The sequence below is a fragment of the Heterodontus francisci genome, chromosome 3 (assembly GCF_036365525.1).
Source record: "Heterodontus francisci isolate sHetFra1 chromosome 3, sHetFra1.hap1, whole genome shotgun sequence".
Lineage (NCBI taxonomy): Eukaryota > Metazoa > Chordata > Chondrichthyes > Heterodontiformes > Heterodontidae > Heterodontus > Heterodontus francisci.
The window spans coordinates 20,967,389-20,988,829 of NC_090373.1; the positions used below are offsets into that span (position 1 = coordinate 20,967,389).

The 21,441-nt window shown below is 45.1% G+C and overlaps 1 protein-coding gene across 1 annotated transcript in view; it reads left to right on the forward strand.

Annotated features, from left to right (window-relative positions):
- Positions 1–21,441, forward strand: part of khdrbs2 (KH domain containing, RNA binding, signal transduction associated 2) — a 902,011-nt gene that overhangs the window by 871,039 nt on the left and 9,531 nt on the right. The window contains exon 12 of the transcript XR_010970474.1: positions 9,195–9,347. The gene's annotated coding sequence lies outside the window, so the exon portion shown is untranslated. The remainder of the gene's footprint in view (positions 1–9,194; positions 9,348–21,441) is intronic.

Below are 21,441 nucleotides of genomic sequence, written 5' to 3' on the forward strand. Positions count from 1 at the left end.
ATATCAGTTATAGCAAGAAGGTCAATGTTAAGGAATGGATGTTCTTACCTATAAGTTTATAAATTGTTCCACAAGGTAATAGGATTTAAAGGCAGTTATTGGCTTTCAGAGAAATTAAGCATACAATGATAACAATTATTACCAATAATTACTAATACATAGTGATAACTATTACTAATAATAATTGCGCATATACTTAAGACACTTACGGTAAAAACGAATTGCCAGAGAATTCACCACCTCATAGGTCTCTAGCTGTTGGAGAACAGTTAACCAAGCCTTGTTGAATTTGAGCGTACCTGTTCTATTCCCCCTCTTTTTATCCTTTTTGTTACTCTGGCTATGTGAAAATTTGCATGTTTCCATCTTAACCTCATCCGATTAGCTGGACTCCAGTTTTAACACGAATCACCTGCCAAGCCTTCACCTTGACTGAACATGCTAATCAAGTCATTCAACTTGAGGCAGTTACGGGGATCCAAGACTCTCCTACAGGCAAGTTATCTCTTGCCTTGCACAGATGTGTCCTTAGAGGAGTTAATCCCTAGGAGGACAATAGAGATGTCTATGTGGCTCGGACAAAGAAAGCTTGTAGCTGACTGCTTAGCAGCTAAATGGCTCTGGCTGATAACTTAATTTCACTGGAACTAAGCTGATATTTCCTAAAGAAACCCACTTAGCAGGCAAAAGGTAAACTTTGATATTAAGAATTAACCATTTCCTTACAGAAACATCATTTAAGTTGGTTAAGTACTTGAAAAGTAAAAATATAAAAGGATACAAGGTAACATAAGATTGGAAAATAGACAGCTCAGTTGAAAAATGAGCAGCAGTGAGTTGAATGACCTTTTTCTGTGTGGCAAATGCTCACATTCAATGAGTTATAATTCTTTCTATGTCCATACATATATCTGAACCCACTTAAACCATCCTTCGTTCAACTTTCCTGATAAAACAGAAAAGAAGCGTGAAAAAAATTCCACCTAACTACTCTCATAACTCCCAATAAGTGTCACTGAAATTGAACCCTTCCCCACAGTGAACAATTTGCTCTGTTCACTTTAGTCAACTTCAATCAACCATCTGAAAACTTCAGGGAGTTCCTCTCCCAAGTCTCATCAACATCCATTGCCAATAATGTGAAGATCATGATATTCCAATCACGATGATTGTCATCAGAATTGCAATCCTGCTGGGGGTCTGATTACCACATTGGGCAGAAAATTTAGGAGGAAAGATGAAGTGGTAGATCTTAGCAAATTAGCACTCTTGGCACAGGGAGCATATGTCTGGAATCTGAGCACAGAGGTCATCAAACCCAAGGTGATGTTCTGGCATGGTCTTTACCAGGAACAATAATTCATGAAATTTCTCCATGAATTTTGCAACCCTATTAAGTCGTCAACTGGGCCATTCTGTCCTTTAATTGGAAATCACTCATTCCTTTCCGACACTGTTCAGAAGAGAAAAAATTAAATTCCAGAAACAACAGCAAAGCAAGATGCAGTTATGGGAAAAGTATAATGAGACACTTAGATCCTTATAAATGGTCTACGCTGCTTGTAAATTGTGCAGTCAGCATCATTTGAAATATACAAAATCATATTATACACTTCAACATGTAGTATCCTGTATTTAATTTGGCCTTCAGGGAAGGAGAGTTGCCTGTAGTCAGAAGTGATTTACATGCACATTTGTCCTAGATTCCAGTATTATCAGCCACTCCCCAGTTGAAAGCAAATCAATGGACCGATGGCAGTCTTGTTAACATCCGTATAAATGTTTGGCAAACACTTTTAGCATTTACCAATGCCCCTTTTACACTGCAGTGGGGGGTACAGTGGGCATTCTGTATTTACCAGTAATGTGAGCACACTGCTCAATCTCATTACTGTGAGGCTGGGGAAGACAGCTGTCAGGTATGAAATAGAAAGATAAGGAGATGGATAGATATACCATATGTTATGTATTGTTAGGGGTTGGCAACGTGTCCGTGGTAAAACATTTTGAGGTCCGTGACTGGTAATTTCAGGGATGATAAATTTCCCATTGGCTTCTTCTTCCAGTCCAGTTCACCTTTTAAAAAAAAATTGCAGCTGGCAGGTGCTTAGAGCAGAGACAGTGCTTCTGAACCTCGGACAAGTTTGGGGTTTTCTGGTGGCTTCCGATTTTTTTTTTTAAAAAGCCCGCCGAAAACCACAAACTTATCCGAGGTTCAGAAGCACTGAATCTGCTCTAAGCACCAGTCAGTTGTGAAACTGACAGCTGCAATTTTTTTTAAAAATGACCAACCACTTCCTGTGCTAACAGTTCCCACACACTGTAACAGTCGGGGGGGGGGGGGGGGGGGGTGGGAAGCGGGGGACAGAGAGAAAGGGGGAGGACATAGAGAGAGAGGGAAGGGGACAGAGAAAGAGAGGGGGGACAGAAAGAGAGAGTGGGAGAGGGAGAGGGGAGAGAGATGGACACAGATAGGGGATAGGGATTGACACAGAAAGGGAGGGGGAGAGAGAGAGAGCGAGAGGGGAGAGAAAGAGATCAAGATCACTCCTGACAGATGGACATCGATCCAGATTCTCCATATCGCTACATCAAGTGTGCAGACAGATATTGACGACTTGTGCAAACAAAAGCAATGCCAGGTATCTCACTAAATAGAGAGAACTGCATTTTAAATCGGTCTGTGTTTTGATGGCATTAGAATGGCTATACACTTTTTATATACAGATTAATTGCCCCCATGTCTGTGGCTGAGTCAATAATTTTGTCAAATGTCCATGGCGCAACATGTTGGTGCCTATCCCTGCATACATGTTAGATATATGAAACATGTAGACATATATGATGAATAGATACATAACAGATTGACATATATCTATATATAGATAGATGTACAATTAGTGACAGCAATAAATGGTGGCCATGCCAGAAACACCCATAACCCATGAATGAATAAAGAAGATATAGTGGGCTAGAGTTTCCATTTTGGGTGCAATCGACAATATGGGCACAAATCTCACTCAAAGTTGCGCTAGTTTTCCAAAGTGGAATTGTAGCTCAAGTTTCAACTGAAGCCTTGTTGCAAAATCACATAATCCTTCATGAACCAGCACAATCAGCCAGCTTCATTGATTATTTTTGTTCCCTTGCGGTAAAAAGTATTCCTTGATATATTAAAGAGTGGTTACCTGGTGCAGCTATTTTTTTTTTATTCCTGAAAATAGAGACATGTTGTCGAAGCTTTTCGTCTTGCACTCATCAGGACAATCTGCAAGAATGCCAATGCATCGGCAACCTCGTAAATAGAGCCGAGCCATTTGCTCACCATGCAAGCTTGATGCTGAAATAGGGCGAATCAAAGACATCCTGTGTGACAGTGCCTAACCTGATCATATCATTTCTCACTGTATGTCGTGCAAACTTATGAACGGGACTAAGGCTGTCATTTTCGGCCCTGCAAAGTGCCCAGTCTACCTCAAATTACCCTGGAAGGGTAATGTATCACAAACACTTGAGCAACAGTTGAAGCTAGCTGTTTCACGCTGCTACTGTGCAGTAGCAACATGTATGGTGTTCGCCACTAACAGGATGCTGCCATCAAGCCAAAAAGCCAGCATTTATTGTCCATCCCTAATTGCCCTTAAAAAGGTGGTGATGAGTTGCCTTTCTTGAACCTTGGGGTGTAGGTGCACCAATAGTGCTGTTAGGAACGGAGTTCCAGGATTTTGACCCAGCGACAGTGAAGGACCGGCAGTATAGTTCCAAGTCAGGATGGTGTGTGGCTTGGAGGGGAACTTGCAGGTGGTGGTGTTCCCATGCATCTGCTACTCTTGTCCTTCTAGGTGGTAGAGGTCGCGGGTTTGGAAGGTGCTGTCAAAGGAGCCTTGGTGAGTTACTGCAGTGCATCTTGTAGATGGTACACACTGCTGCCACTGTACGTCAGTGGTGAAGGGAGTGAATGTTTGTGGATGGGGTGCCAATCAAGCGGGATGCTTTGCCCTCGATGGTGTCAAACCTCTTGAGTATTGTTGGAGTTGCACCCATCCGGGCAAATGGAGAGTATTCCATCACACACCTGACTTGTGCCTTGTAGATAGTGGACAGGCTTTGGGGAGTCAAGAGCTGAGTTACTCGCCACAGAATTCCCAGTCTGTGACCTGCTTTTGTAGCCACAGTATTTATGTGGCTGGTACAGACACACACATATATATTAGATCGGTATATAGATACTTGAGGTGAATAGCATAGAAGCTAGATAAGCACATGACGGAGAAAAGAACAGAAGGATATGCTTATAGGGTGAGATATGCATAAACACTGGCATAAACCAGTTGGAGTGAATGGCCTGTTCCTGTGCTGTAAATTCTATGTGATAAGAGCGATGGATGATAGTGAGCTGCCCATTTTACATGTCTCCCGCCTTTTATTTCCATTGATTTCAACAATGGGTAAAGATGTAAAGTGGGCTACCAACTCGCTGAATGCCTTTTTGCACTATCACCCAGAGTCAAAACCTACTCCCAAGCTTGTAATGGTTACCTCATAATTTCTCATTTACTACAAAAAAAGTCTTTATTTCATAAATGATACCAAGAAGAGGAAGACATTGCAGGGCTGTGGGGAAAGGACAGAGGGAGGGAGACTAATTGGATAGCTCTTTCACAGGTATGATGGGCTGAATGGCCTTCTTCTGTGCTGTAAGATTCTGTTATTCTATACCAAGAAGGGAGTTTAAGAATGTGTAACCTAATCCTTTAGTCCGGATGACATTTGGAAACTGCATAACCTTTTATTTTGTACCATATTTCATCATCTGAACTCATCAGCTTGATTGCAGCTTTGCAACTCATTGCCAGACATCATTGTGATGGTGGAGTAGGTTTTTGTAATACATCATTGGCTTGAAAGAGATTATAAACTGTCCCTAATGAGAAAGATTTTGATTAAAATTTCTTTAAAGTACTTCAACCACATTGTATTGCTGAATGAATGTTACGCTCTTCATTCTGATTGCTTACAAATTGAGGTCTGTAATATGTGCAAAGATGTTACAGCTCTTCATAATCTTGATTAAGAATATCGAATGCTAACTGGGGAATTCTGAAGAGAAAAAACATGAGCTTCTCTCGGCACATTTAGCACAACATGGCTGTGTTGCTGAGCAGCAGATGTTGGTGAGATTCCAAGATAACTTCAAAGCTGTTTAATATAGAAATCCGAGGCTGTGTTGCACTGAGTGCATAGATCAAGACAGGCACAATCCATCAAATGATGCTGTGTAAGGTACCACAGCAGCATTACGGGAATATTTCTGCAACACAGCCACTCTTTTTAACTTCAGAGAAGTTATGCAGCTTGCTACATTGTCAGTATAGCAATTAAATTTGATGATATGGAGACCTTTGAGTATGCCATTAATTATTGATTGACAACAAAGTAACGGAGCTGTGCGAAAAACAAAATGACAAAACTTATAAAAGTGGTGTACTCCCAAAATACATACTTGAATGTGTTATAATACTAAGTGTGCTTCCAATGCTTTGGAGTCTGTGATTCCACATTCCAAGCCAGGAGAAAGTCTCTTAGGTGTCACAGGTCCGATTTAAGGTCGCAATACTGTAGGCCCAATTCCATGGCCTTCATTGCCTAAGAGTTTATCTTACTGCTAGAAGCAGAAGATCGCAGATTCATCTCTTAAATTGTTGAGAGCATTTGCTTAATTCTTTTTCAGTTGATGCAGTTATTTTCTTTTGACAGGAATATGATAAAACAGGATAATAAATATTAGGAGCATGTTACAGTGCATCAGATTTCAAATGACATTAGAAACTACAAGGACGATCATCGAGCAGTTTTTGAATAGCCGCTGAACCCTTATATAATAGGGGTTCTCCCTCTGTGTCAGAAGGCCGTGGGTTCATGTTTTATCCCAGAGAGTTGAGCACATGCTCTAGGCTGGCACTCCCAGTGCTCTATTATAGCTGCCATCTTCCAGATTAGACATTAACCCAAGGCCCCACCTGTCTTTTTGATTCAAAGAAGAGCAGGGGAGTTCTTCCAGTTGTCCTGGGCCAATATTTATCGTTTAACCAACATCACTAAAACAAATTATTTAATCATTATCTCATTACTGTTTGTGGGACCTTCTTGCACGCACTTTGGCTGCCACGTTTCCGACATTACTGCAATGACGACACTTCAAAAAGCACTGCACTGACTGTAAAGCACTGAGGTTGTGAAAGGCGCTATGTCAATGCAATTCTTTCTTTCTTTTCTCATAGTGACTTAAATGTTATCCTGTTCAGCCCTGACAGCAGCTCCAAGCATCTTCTGTAATATTTCCTCTCTCGCTTCATTACAAGCTCCTGTTATACTGTGTGCTCGCTGCCCACTCCATCCCGAACTTATTGCAACCCTCTATCCATCTCAAACTGCTGCTTGAGTGCAATTAAATCAAAAACTAAACCATGTAAGTTCTCAGCTTAAGTTCTGGTTCAGATTGTCAGCTCCCCTCCTGCTCCCATTCTGCCTGAAATAAATAAATAAAGTTTGCTCATCAGAGACAGACGCTTACACACACACACATCTCGGCAATCCCTCATTATATCAATGGTTGACAACTTTTTTGGACAGGTCTCTTTTTCAACTTAGTTCAGATCAGTTCCCCCTTCCACCCAAAATACTTTCTTATAATCTCTTGAAATGTTCTTTCTGAGGGTCCTGAAAAAAGATCTCTCCCTTTCACTTCTACTCTCATTTTTCTCGTCTTCTCTTCCTCTTAGTCTTTGTTATTCCCTTTCGTTCTCCTTCATTTGTCTCACTTTTACTTCTGCTTGTCTTGCAATGTCTCCAACTTCACTTCTGTTTCTCTTACTGCTGTGTCACTTCCATTTATTTCATTTTATTTTTAAGGGCATGTAGTGCCTTTCACAACTTCGGGACATCCCAAAATACTTTACAGCCAATTAAGTACTTCTGAACATGTCAGTCAATTAATGTTCAGCAAGTGCCGACAAGCAACAATGAGATAAGTGACCAGATAATATGTTTATTATTTAGTGATGCTTGTTAAAGGATAAATATTGGCCCTGGACACCAAGGTAAAACTCCAGTGCTCTTCTTCAAAATAGTACTCGTGAGATCCTTTACATCCACCTGAGAGGGCAGACAGGGTCTCAGTTCAATATGTCCTCTGAAGGATGGTGTAGCATTCTCTGCACTGAAGTGCCAGCCTGGATTGTGTGCTCAACTCTCTGGATTGCAGCTTGAATCCATAATCTTGCAACTTGGATGTGAGAGTGTTACCTAGTAGTGGGATAGTCGGGGAGGTATAACTCGCCTATACAATCTCATTACACCCCTGTTTGAAGAAATGTGTGGGCTACCATGAAATATGCGACTCACAAGTCGCCACCTAATTTTCCTAGGCTCCCTGCCTAGGACTGGGCGCAGATTCAGGCCTTCAAACAGGCTGGATGCCAGTTGCAAAGTAGAGACAGCATTTAAAGGGAGGATGCTTACCCTTAAAGGGAGGTCATGTATATATTTTTTTGCCATTTAAAACTTCATTTCAACACCAGAGACATGAATGGAAGGAGCAGGCGATATTGCTGCTTTCACGGAGGTTCACCTGTAGGAGATTCAGAAAGGTAGAATGAGCTCTTTTTTGAGTATCGGGGGAAGAAGAGCATCTCTTTGCAAAGGCAGCAGCTCAGGCTATGTGGAAGGCAAGGGCAGAGCAAGTCCACGTGCAGCAGGGCCAGCAACCAGGAGGAAGATGCAGATGAGATTTTCAGAAGTGCTGCGTCTCCATGGAAGATGCAAATCACCGAATTTGAAGTTCCCCCCCCCCCCCCCACCCCACCCCAACGCTTGCTGTCAACAATACAGGAAGAGGACAAGCCACTTCCTTTTCCACAGCGCAGTGCAAAATGCCTGCGGTGTCCCAAAAATCTTCCGCTTAATCCTTGCTCCAACTCAGTACTTGCTTCACTAAGACCACATCTTGCCACTTGTTGAGGTGGAGGACCTACTTGGATGAGTTCCTCTACTATTTGTCAAATGTTATAGCCACAGACCAAGGGTGCCCGAAAGCAGTGGGAGACATTCCCAACTGATGGTGGGGGCCTGACTACCATTAAGACCTACATGAGAAAAAAGAAAACAAAAGACGTGCATTCATGTAGCACCTTTCATGACTGCAGTACATCCCAAAGCTCTTTACAGCTATTGACATACTTTTACAGTATGGTAACGTAGGAAATGCAGCAGCCAATTTGCACACAGCAAGCTCCCACAAACACCGATCTGATGATGACCAGCAAATGTGTTTTTGTGATGTTGGTTGAGTCATAATTATTGGCCAGGAAACTGGGGAGAACTCCCCTGCTCTTCTTTGAAATAGTGCCATGGGATCTTTTACATCCACCTGCAAGGGCAAACAGGGGCTCAGTTTAACATCTCATCTGAAAGACAGCACATCCAACACTCCCTCAGTACTGCCGAATGTCAGCCTTCACTTATTTACTCAAGTCCTGAAGGGGGCATTCAACCCACAAACTTCTGCCTCAGAAGAGAGTGCGACCCACTGAGCCACAGCTGACATGCAAGATGACAATGGCCCTTCTGCTGTTTCCCAAGGAACTGTAGAAGGCATTGAAGAGGACAAGTTTGGAGGTGTGATGCCACCTTTACAGGACTTCTATCCCATACTGTTTGTATTCCTGCTCCAGTGCAGTACTGAGAGAGCACTGCCCTGTTGGAGGCACTGTCTTTTAGATGAGATGATAAATCGAGGCCCAGTCTCAGATGGATGTAAAAGATCTAATGGCCACTATTTTGAAGCAGAGCAGGAGAGTTCTCCCTGGTGTCTTGGCCAATATTTATTCCTCAATCAACATCACTAAACTAGATTATCTGGTCATTATCACATTGTTGTTTGTGGGATCTTGCTGTGCACAAGTTGTCTGCTGCGTTTCCGACATTACTACAGTGACATTTCAAAAAATACTTTATTCGCTGTGATGCACTTTAGGATGCCCTGAGGTAAGGAAAGGCGCTATATAAATCCAAGTTCTTTGTTTCTACATTGGGACTGCAATGACTAAGCAACTGTATGTTTTTCAAAATGACATGTCTTTACCTCTCTTTGAAGGCAATGCTTTGTAATTGATTTTCATTTTGTCGTCCTGTAGGTTCTTGCCAGGATGATGTCCCAGGACAGAGCAGCACCACAGTCTCACCTACAGGACAGCAGACTCCGTCAAGTACTCTTCCTGCATCCAGCACCAGTCTGGCTACTGGTGCCTCAGAGCAAGCAACTAGAGAGCTTGAGAAATGGGCATGAGGTAAAGCACCTAGGAGAGGGGAGCAGGTAGCAGCAGAGAAAGGTGACAGGTTTCAGAAGGCTATGAGCCCACAATATGTCCGCATGGCCTAGGCGAGAGATTGGGCTTGCCTGCTGAGATAAGTTGATTGAGGAGAAAGTATTAGGTTCTACCTTATTGTTCACCATGAATATCCCGCAGCATCTATTCAAAACTGAATAACAGAGCACTTCTGACTTCACTACAGTGCTGTGGAGGGATTTCCTCTAATATGGAACTACATAGAGTGACAGGCAACTTCAAAGCAGAAAGGCACCAACAGCAACTTACATTTATATAGCACCTTTAACATAATAAAATATCCCAACATGCTTCTAAGGAGACTTAGCACTTGAGACCGATGACATAAGGACAGTGGCCAAAAGCTTAGTCAAAGAGGTAGGTTTTAAGGAGCAGAGAGAGGTTTAGGGAGTGAATGCCAGAGCTTAGAGGCCAGGCAACTGAAGGAACGACCGGCAATGGTGGAACAATTAAAGTTGGGGATGTGTAAGAGGTTAGAATTAGAAGACGGCAGAGATCTCAGAGGAGGTGACCGAGACCAAGTACAAAACTGCATTCTCACACCGTAGCGATTGAAAAAAACTTACATTTTTACACCACATTATTCAAGACATCCCAAAACACTTTACAGCCAATGAAGTACATTTTTGAATTGTAGTCATTGTTGTAAAGTAGGAAAACACAGCAGCCAACTTGCACACAGCGTGATCCTGCAAACTGCAATGTGATAATGACCAGATAGCACGTTGCATTGACATTGGTTTAGGGGTAAATATTGGCCAGAACACAAGGAGACCTTCTCTGAGCTTCTTTGAAATAGTGCCATGGGGTCTATTATATCCACATGACAGGGCAAATGGGGCATCATCTGAAAGACAACACCTTTGACAGTGTAGCAACCCTCAGCACTGCACTAGGGATATCAGCCTAAATTATTTGCTCAAGTCTCTGGAATGGGACATGACACCACAACTGTCTAGCTCAGAAGAAAGAGTGCTGCCCAATGAGCCACAGCTAACATCTACCAATTGCCATCTTGGACAAATACTTACAGGATTCTGTCTTGGCTGAATTGCCAATCATTTAGAAAAGAACAGCAATAGCAGGATTTACCCACAGCGGAGATACCTGTGGACCGCCTCTCAACCTCTCTGTCATCCTGTAAAATGTTCCATCAAACCTCCCTTTTTGACCAAGTTTTTGACCACCTTTCTTAATATCTTCTTATGTGCTTCACAGTCAAATTTTGTCTGGTAATGTTTCTGTGAAGCACCATTGGACATTTTACTATGTTAAAGGCACTATATAAATGCAAGTTGTTGTTGTTGTTTTACTGTCACCACAGTTGATCCTCCCACTCGGAGCACTGCATCATAGTTTAAAATTAAGAAGTGGATTTAGCACGACTTACAAAACAATAGCATCCCTATTGAGGGTGCACAGGAGACCTGAGTTGGAGGAGCTCAGAGATCTCACAGGGTTATAGGGCTGGAGGGGGTTACAGAGAGAGGGAGGGTTGTAGGGCTGGAGGAGGTAACAGAGATAGGGAGGGTTGTAGGGCTGGAGGGGGTTACAGAGAGAGGGAGGGTTGTAGGGCTGGAGGACGTAACAGAGATAGGGAGGGTTGTAGGGCTGGAGGGGGTTACAGAGAGAGGGAGGGTTGTAGGGCTGGAGGACGTAACAGAGATAGGGAGGGTTGTAGGGCTGGAGGGGGTTACAGAGAGAGGGAGGGTTGTAGGGCTGGAGGAGGTTACAGAGAGAGGGAGGGTTGTAGGGCTGGAGGGGGTTACAGAGAGAGGGAGGGTTGTAGGGCTGGAGGAGGTTACAGAGATAGGGAGGGTTGTAGGGCTGGAGGAGGTTACAGAGATAGGGAGGGTGTAGGGCTGGAGGAGATTACAGAGTGAAGGAGGGTTGTAGACCTGGACGGGTTACAGAGATAGGGAGGGTTGTAGGGCTGGAGGAGGTTACAGAGAGAGGGAGGGTTGTAGAGCTGCAGGGAGTTACAGAGATAGGGAGGGTTGTTAGGGCTGGAGGAGGTTGCAGAGATAGGGGGGGATGTCTAGCTGCAGGGAGTTACAGAGATAGGGAGGGTTGTTAGGGCTGGAGGGGGTTGCAGAGATAGGGAGGGTTGTAGAGCTGCAGGGAGTTACAGAGATAGGGAGGGTTGTTAGGGCTGGAGGGGGTTGCAGAGATAGGGAGGGTTGTAGAGCTGCAGGGAGGTTACAGAGATAGGGAGGGTTGTAGAGCTGCAGGGAGTTACAGAGATAGGGAGGGTTATAGGACTGGAGGGGGTTACAGAGAGAGGGAGTGTTGTAGGGCTGCAGGGAGATATAGAGATAGGGAGGGTTGTAGAGTTGGAGGGGGTTACAGAGAGTGGGAGTGTTGTCGGGCTGGAGGTGGTTACAGAGATATGGAGGATTGTAGGGCTGGAGGCGGTTTCAGAGAGAGGGAGGATTGTAGGACTGGAGGAGGTTACAGAGAGAGGGAGTGTTGTAGGGCTGGAGGAGGTTACAGAGATAGGGAGGGTTGTAGAGCTGCAGGGAGTTACAGAGATAGGGAGGGTTATAGAACTGGAGGAGGTTGCAGAGATAGGGAGGGTTGTAGGGCTGGAGGAGATTACAGAGATAGGGAGGGTTGTTGGGCTGGAGGGAGTTACAGAGATAGGGAGGGTTGTAGGGCTGGAGGGAGTTACAGAGATAGGGAGGGTTGTAGAGTTGCAGGGAGTTACAGAGATAGGGAGGTTTGTAGGGCTGGAGGGGGTTACAGAGATAGGGGGGGATGTCTAGCTGCAGGGAGTTACAGAGATAGGGAGGGTTGTTAGGGCTGGAGGGGGTTGCAGAGATAGGGAGGGTTGTAGAGCTGCAGGGAGTTACAGAGAAAGGGAGGGTTGTAGGGCTGAAGGAGGTTACAGAGATAGGGAGGGTTGTAGAGCTGCAGGGAGTTACAGAGATAGGGAGGGTTATAGGACTGGAGGGGGTTACAGAGAGAGGGAGGGTTGTAGAGCTGCAAGGAGTTACAGAGATAGGGAGGGTTGTAGAGCTGCAGAGAGTTACGGAGATAGAGAGGGTTGTAGGGCTGGAAGGTGTAACAGAGATAGGGAGGGTTGTAGAGCTGCAGGGAGTTCCAGAGATAGGGAGGGTTATAGAACTGGAGGAGGTTGCAGAGATAGGGAGGGTTGTAGGGCTGGAGGAGATTACAGAGATAGGGAGGGTTGTTGGGCTGGAGGGAGTTACAGAGATAGGGAGGGTTGTAGGGCTGGAGGGAGTTACAGAGATAGGGAGGGTTGTAGAGTTGCAGGGAGTTACAGAGATAGGGAGGTTTGTAGGGCTGGAGGGGGTTACAGAGATAGGGGGGGATGTCTAGCTGCAGGGAGTTACAGAGATAGGGAGGGTTGTTAGGGCTGGAGGGGGTTGCAGAGATAGGGAGGGTTGTAGAGCTGCAGGGAGTTACAGAGAAAGGGAGGGTTGTAGGGCTGAAGGAGGTTACAGAGATAGGGAGGGTTGTAGAGCTGCAGGGAGTTACAGAGATAGGGAGGGTTATAGGACTGGAGGGGGTTACAGAGAGAGGGAGGGTTGTAGAGCTGCAAGGAGTTACAGAGATAGGGAGGGTTGTAGAGCTGCAGAGAGTTACGGAGATAGAGAGGGTTGTAGGGCTGGAAGGTGTAACAGAGATAGGGAGGGTTGTAGAGCTGCAGGGAGTTCCAGAGATAGGGAGGGTTTTAGGGCTGGAGGAGGTTACAGAGATAGGGAGGGTTGTAGGGCTCGAGGAGGTTACAGAGATAGGGAGGGTTGTAGGGCTGGAGGAGGTTACAGAGATAGGGAAGGTTGTCGGGCTGGAGGGGGTTACAGAGTTACGGAGGGTTGTGGAGCTGGAGGAAGTTACAGAGTGAGAGAGGATTGTAGGGCTGGAGGAGGTTACAGAGATTGGGAGGGTTGTAGGGCTGGAAGAAGTTATAGAGATAGGGAGGGGTGAGGCCATGGAGGAATTTGAACACAAAGATGGTGCCAAGGAAGATGCATGGGCATAGGCAATGAAATAAATATTGAAATTTTACTTTCCGTTCTCATGGTGTTTGAATGCTGTTTTGAGAGGAATGGTGGTTGGAGGGGAAGACAGTGACGTGGTGGGGGTCTTGGTGACGGTATGGAAAGAAGTCTGTAAGTGCTAGAATGGTGGATGACCTAGCAGAACAACAAGAGTACAGTGAGTGTGATACATACGGAGCAACCACTGTATTGTAGATGCAAGTTGGTAGGTGGGAGTAGTCACTTGTAATGGTAGAAGTTCTTAATTGTTGTGTCTCAGACTATGACCGTCTGACTCCTCTGTTTCATCACCCCCTTGTGTGGATCTGCTGGCCCTCTATGCATCGCATAATTGTGGAGGATGGTGATTTTACAGACTTTGTCTGGACTGTATTTCTGCATCCAACTGGAGCACCTCAAACTATGGAACCGTTGCTTCAGAATCCTTCTCGTGAACTTCATAGTGTCTTGGAGAGCAGTACAGGCATAGTCATATCTGTACTTTGCTGCTATGTGTGAGGGTTCCAAATTGGCACCAGGAATCATAGTCACAATGGAGAGCCCTGACCTCCTATAAGCCGTTCTGCTGCCACCTTCAAACACTGTGGACTGCTGGAGAATAAAAGCATTGTGAGGAGCTCCCTCGAATATCAGAAACTTATAGTGAAGATGGCACTGTTGTGGTCTGACACCACCTGCAACTTGATGGAATGGAAACCCTTCCTGTCAATATCTGCATTGAAGTTGCGAGGGCTTTTGATGGCCACAAGTTCTGTCCATGACACCATTGAGGTCTTGAGAAGCTTGCCAATTGGTAAAAGTTCTGTTCCCTCTTCAGTTGGTTTCTCATTTGCAAACATAGCATTAGTTATTTGCCTGATACAGGAATGAATGGCAGACATGGGTTACCTCAAGGATGTCCCCTGTCGTGGCCAAGAAGTCCAATGCCATTGTGACCTTCAGAGCAACTGAAAGATCTGTTCCATTCCTTGATACCTGCAGCAGATAGCACAGTTCTGTCACTGCCTGTATAGTGAAGCACAGGTGCCAAATACAGGTAACAGCTGAAAGGCCCAGTAAAAGAAGAAAGAAAGAACTTACATTTATATTGCAACTTTCACAACTTCAGAATGTCCCAAAGCATTTCACAGCCAATGAAGCACATTTTGAAATGTAGTCACTGTTGAAACGTAGGAAACACAATTTATGCACGACATGTTCCCACAGACAGCAATGTCATAAGGTCATAAGAACTAGGAGCAGGAGTAGGCAATTCAGCCCCTCGAGCCTGCTCCACCATTCAATACGATCATGGCTGATCTCATCTCGGCCTCAACTCCACTTTCCTTCCCGTTCTCCATAACGCTTCAACCCTTTACTAATTAAAAATCTGTCTATCTCCTCCTTAAATTTACTCAATGTCCCGGTATCCACCGCACCCTGGGGTAGTGAATTCCACAGACTCACGACCCTTTGAGAGAAGTAATTTCTCCTCATCTCTGTTTTAAATTAGCTACCCCTTATCCTAAAACTATGATCTTTCATTCTAGATTGCTCCACAAGAGGAAACATATTCTGTACGTTGACTTTGTCAATCCCTTAATCATCTTATATACCTCCATTAGATCTCCTCTCATTCTTCTAAACGCTAGAGAGTAAAGGCCTAAACTGCTCAATCTCTCTTCATAAGACAAACCCCTCATCTCTGGAATCAATCTAGTGAACCTCCTCTGAACTGCCTCCAATGCAACTACATCCCTCCTCAAGTAAGCGGACCAAAACTGTACGCAGTACTCCAGGTGCGGTCTCACTAATGCCTTGTACAGTTGCAGCAACACTTCCCTACTTTTATTTTGTATCCCTTTAGCAATGACCAGATATTCGGTTTTAATGATGTTGATTGGGCAATCAATATTGGTCAGGGCACCAGGGAGAACTGCCTGTGCTTTGAAATATTACCATGAGATTTTTTACGTCCACCTGAGAGGACAGACAAGGCCTCAGTTTGACGTCTCATCTGAAAGACGGCACCTCTGACAGTGCAGCACTCCCTCGGTACTGCCTAGATTTTTGTCCGCAGGTCTTTTGAGTGGAACTTGAACTCATAAATCTTCTAGCTCGGAGGCAAGGGTGCTACCCACTGAGCCACGGCTGAAGTATCACAGGTATACATCAGCATCCTGGGATAGTACTGAGGTATCTTTGGACAGCATAGAACTATAGAATTATACAGTCCAGAATGAAGCCATTCAGCCCATCATGCCTGTGCTGGCTCTTCGAAAGAGTTATCCAATTAGTCCCAGTCCCCTGTTCTTTCCCTAGAGCCCTCCAAAGTATTCACCTTCAAGTATTTATCCAATTTCCTTTGAAAGTTACTATTGAATCTGCTTCCAACAGGTGGTGCATCCTAGATCATAACAACTGCTCAAGCCAAAGCCCCCAATCAAAATATAAGGTTCTGATTTTTTCACACAGAGGGTGGTTGGAATCTGGAACACACTACCTGAAGGGATGGTAGAGGCAGGAACCCTCACAACATTTAAGAAGTATTTAGATGTGCACTTGAAACGCCATAGCATACAAGGCTACGGGCCAAGTGCCGGAAAATGGGATGCTTGATGTCCGGCACAGACACGATGGGCCGAAGGGCCTGTTTCTGTGCTGTATGACTCCATGACTCTATGATTGTGATGGGAGAAATGCACTGTTAATTCAATCCCGTCCCTCCACAGATCGCCTAACGTATCATTTTAAACTTTCCAAATTAAAGAAAAACCCAGCCTATTTGTACCATCTATTAACCCCCGAATGAGGCTAACCAAACCAGGTGTCTTTAAATCAACAAATTAACTCTTTAATTTGAAAAACTAAATTCTTAAACACTACTAAGATATAACCAACATTTAAAATGGAAAAAATTTGAGTCCTTGCAGATTTACGCTCCTGCCGGATGTGGAACAGTCCAAGGTTGCTTGAAGTCCTCACAGCTATCCAATGGGAGAGAAAAGGTTCTTCAACAGTAGAACAGTCCGTAGTCTTATTCAGAAGCTGAAATTGTAGCTCCTTTTGCAGCGATGCATTTCAACAATTAACAACGTGCAAACACTTCTTAATTAATCAATTTGGCTTTAGAATTTTTTGAGAGATAAAAGATTGTCCCAGTCTAACTTCCCTTCCTTCAGTTTAAATTATCAGAGATCTCTGTTTTGGCTTGACTTTTCAGAATTTTGAGAGAAAGTAATAAATAAACAGACTAAATTCTCTTCCTTTAGTTTAAATGGTCTGAGAGCTTTCCTTTCAGGTGCGAACACACAGCTGTCCGTCTGTTTTCTTCCCTGAGTTAGAACAGTCTGTTTCCACTATAGAATCACAGAATCACAGAATAATACAGTGCAGAAGAGGCCCTTCGGCCTATCGAGTCTGCACCGATGCATTAAAACACCTGACCTGTCTACCTAATCCCATTTGCCAGCACTTGGCCCATAGCCTTGAATGTTATGACGTGCCAAGTGCTCATCCAGGTACTTTTTAAAGGATGTGAGGCAACACGCCTCTACCACCCTCCCAGGCAGTGCATTCCAGACCGTCGCCACCCTCTGGGTAAAAAAGTTCTTCCTCAAATCCCCCTTAAACCTCCCGCCCCTCATCTTAAACTTGTGAACCCTCGTAACTGACCCTTCAACTATGGGGAACAGCTGCTCCCTATCCACCCTGTCCATGCCCCTCATAATCTTGTACACCTCGATCAGGTCACCTCTCAGTCTTCTCTGCTACAGTGAAAACAACCCAAGCCTATCTTCATAACCTCTCTTCATAGCTTAAATGTTCCATCCCAGGCAACATCCTGGTGAATCGCCTCTGCACCCCCTCCAATGCAATCACATCCTTCTTATAATGTGGCGACCAGAATTGCACACAGTACTCCAGCTGTGGCCTTACCAAAGTTCTATACAACTCCAATATGACCTCCCTGCTTTTGTAATCTATGCCTCGATTGATAAAGGCAAGTGTCCCATATGCCTTTTTCACCACCCTATTAACCTGCCCTTCTGCCTTCAGAGATCTATGTACAAGCACGCCAAGGTCCCTTTGTTCCTCGGAACTTCCCAGTGTCAGGCCATTCATTGAATACTTCTGTGTCACATTACTCCTTCCAAAGTGTATCACCTCACACTTTTCAGCGTTAAATTCCATCTGCCACTTTTCTTTTATAAACCAGTTCAAAATTAAATTGTAGCAATGTATCTCTCAATCTCTGGTCCTGAATGGTTGTATCCCGGACAACGAGAATGCATTCTTTGACTCAGCTTCTGGAGCCTGCTGGCTTAAAGCAGTACTGCTTCCTTTCCAGTCTTAAAGGCACACCACATTCTTCCCGAAAAAAAAACTACAGGATCATAAAACTGTGTAAAACAAAACTCATCTCACCACCCCACCCTCCCCCCCACCACCACCCCCCCCCCCCCCCACCCGGTTCTTTTGCCAATTACCTTAAATCTATGTCCCCTGCCACTAGAAACAGCTTCTCCTTATTTACTCTATCAAAACCCATCATAATTTTTGAACATATTTATTAAATGTCCCCTCCTCTGCTCTAAGGAGAGCAATCCCAGCTGTTCCAGTGTCTCCATGTAACTAATGATAGCGTAAATGGGACTTTGCGCCTCCCAGCCTTCCAAGGTGAGGAGACATAACTTAAGTTCCAGGTTGATCTGACATTCAGTCGGTTTTGTTAAAGAAGAGAAAATTAATGCAAAGGCGCAGTTTGCAAGAGTGGTGGATTTATAAATTACTGAGAGGGTGAATTGCTGAAGAGGTGACATTTTTTGATGGCATGTTTGTGAGAGTGGGGAACTCAGAGCATGCTGACCAGAAAGCTTTCATTCTTGACTGGCGCCAACTGTAATTCCTCCTGGAAAGGTTACAGGCATTTTAACTGTGAAAGTAAAATTGTTGTAAGGACTTCAATTCACCTTTAGAGGATCCAATCCTTTCGTTAGGAACTGAACCCCGGATACATCAAGGTTAGTGCCATGAGTACTGTAAAACAGCACATCCTGTTACATACAGTTACACAGTCAACTCATCCAGCCCAACTGGTCTTCGCCGATGTTTATGCTCCACATCAGCCCCCCCCTACACCTCTTCATCTAATCCTATCAGCATATCCTTTCTCCCTCATGTACTTACCCAGCTTCCCCTTAAATGCATCTGTGCTATTCACTGATAATCTTCAGTGACTTTGGTGACTTTCCTCGCTGAATGGGGCCGACCCTGACTCATGCTCACTTTCTCTCTCTCTACTTCTGGCCTTCTCACCTTCCATCCATTCCCTTCTGGATTCAAGCTCACCCCAGGCCTCCTGATGTGCTTCTTTAATGCCTCAAGGCTGCCCTGAGGCCCAACCTACATTCTACTTCCTCCCTCCATCCCTATAGCCTGAGGCCTAGCCTGCATTTTGCCTCCTCCCTCTGTCTCTATGGCCAGTGCTAAGAACATATAAATTGCTAGATAACAAAATAGACAACAGTCCATCTACTTCCCCTCTACCATAGGCCATTCAGCCCCTCAAACCTGTTATGCCATTCAAATAGATCATGACTGATAATTTAACCTTTTTAGCTCTTTGTGTGATGAAGTGTTGCCTGACAGTGGCGCAGTGGTTAGCACCGCAGCCTCACAGCTCCAGCAACCCGGGTTCAATTCTGGGTACTGCCTGTGTGGAGTTTGCAAGTTCTCCCTGTGTCTGCGTGGGTTTCCTCCGGGTGCTCCGGTTTCCTCCCACAAGCCAAAAGACTTGCAGGTTGATAGGTAAATTGGCCATTATAAATTGTCCCTAATATAGGTATGTGGTAGGGAAATATAGGGACAGGTGGGGATGTGGTAGGAATATGGGATTAGTGTAGGATTAGTATAAATGGGTGGTTGATGCTCGGCACAGACCTGGTGGGCCGAAGGGCCTGTTTCAGTGCTGTATCTCTAAATAAATTTTTAAAAAGACATCATCCTTGAACAACCTAGCTCCAATTCATGAGAACGGTAGCATAGTGGGAATGTTAATGGAGTAGTAATCCAGAGACCTGGACTAATACTCCAGAGGTATGAGTGCAACTCCTCCCACAGATTAATAAATCTGGAATTAAAAAAAGCTAGTCTCATTAATGATCATGAAACGATTTGACTGGTGTAATAACCCATCTGATTCACTAAAGTCCTTCAGGCAACCCGGTCTGACCTTCTTAGGCAGGCCCTTGGGATCGAGGATGACTTGCTTCCACTCCAGGTTAATGGGTTCTGAGATGGATGATAAGTCCAATGTGTGATCTGCAGCCTCAGCCACATGAGGATCAGGTAGATGAGTAGTTTGGAGGTTTGTGCGCTTCCTCCGATGCCTCGACTTCACTTCCGCATGTTCCCGATGAAGTCCCTCGAGGTTTACATTGCCTTCCCGAATGAGTTTTCTCCATCTTGAACAGTCATGAGCCAGGGATTCCCACGAGTCGACGGGGATGTTTGATCACTTCAGAGATACTTTGAGGATATCGCTAAAGTGTTTCCTTTGTCCTCCTGGGAGTCTCCTGCTGAGACCAAGTTCTGAGTAGAGCAGCTGCTTCAGGAGTCTGGTGTCAGGCATGTGAACGACATGCCCCATGGTGCTTAGCTTCCTGATGCTGGCCAGGTTACCTTGGGAGAGGATGCTGCTGTTGGACTGTCATTCTGGCCACCAGATTTGGAGGATCTTGTGGAGGCTGCTCTGGTGATACTGCTCCAGTGCTTTGAGGTACCTGCTGTAGGTTGTCCAAGTCTCTGAAGCATATAGAAGTGCAGGGGTCACTGCTCCCTGGTAAACCATGGGGCTGGATTTTACCAGCCCCCCAATGTCAGGTGTCGTGGCGGGGGAGGCCCGCAAATTACGCCCGGGAGAGGCCCACCATGGGCCTTGATGCCTGGAAGGCCCCACCCCATATTACTGACGGCAGTGAGGCCTCGCGACAGGAACACAACTAAAATATGTTAATTTATTTAGATTAATGAATGAATACTTACCTCATCGCGCCGACCGTCCCATTTCAATATTCTGACCGGTTGCTGGAACTCCTGCGCCTTTGGATTTCTGTATGGTTGAGAGGGGGGAACAGGTTGGTTTTCAGGGCGGGGGTAGCTGGCGAAGCGCAGAAAACCATTCCAATTGGTGGAGGGGATGGTGGGAAGGGGTTGAAGGTAAAAGGTTGTAAACTTTGGGGGGAAAAGGTCGGGATCGCTAGATAAGTTTTTTTGAGGGGGAGGGGGCAATTATTAAATTGTTCAGTCACTGGGGGAAGGGGATTAAAACTTTAATTAAATATTTCGCATTAATTTAATGTCTCCTGTAACTTATAAATTGAAATGATTTGAAAGGGTTTGAAGCCCTTTAAAAATGGCACTGGCGCCTGCGCGGTGACGCCGGACGCCATTGCCGGGAACGAGTGGCCAACCCCTCTACGTCACCGGGGGCGGGTGGCCCACCCCAGCCATGTAAATGAGCCGCCATGCTAAATATCGCGGTGGCTCTGTGGCACTATTCTCGTGCGTACGTCCTGCAGCTTTTGAAGCTTACCGCCGATCTTGACGGCAAGCTGGAAAACTTCTGCCCATGATCTTAGTCTCAGGTTGGACATCCTGACCCTCAAATACTCTCTTCCACAGTCGGCCAAAGGCTGAGCTGGCACATTGGAGGCAATGATGAACCTCGTTGTCTACGTCTGCCTTCACCAAGAGGAGGCTCCCAAGATATGGAAAATGGTTCACATTTTCCAGGATCTCGCCATTGATCTTGACTGATGAGGGGAGGTGTTGTGCTGTGGGAGCTGGTTAGAAGAGAACCTTCGTTTGGAGTGGAGATGGAGGAGAAGCCGGAGGGCTTAACTCTGAGTACATTTGAGCCCAGTAGGGCCCAACAATTTCTGATGTGGGACTGTCAGTTTCTAGGGGAGATTAGGTTGAGAGAAAGAGACCAAGATGGCAAGAAACACTGAGCGGAGGCTGCTTAT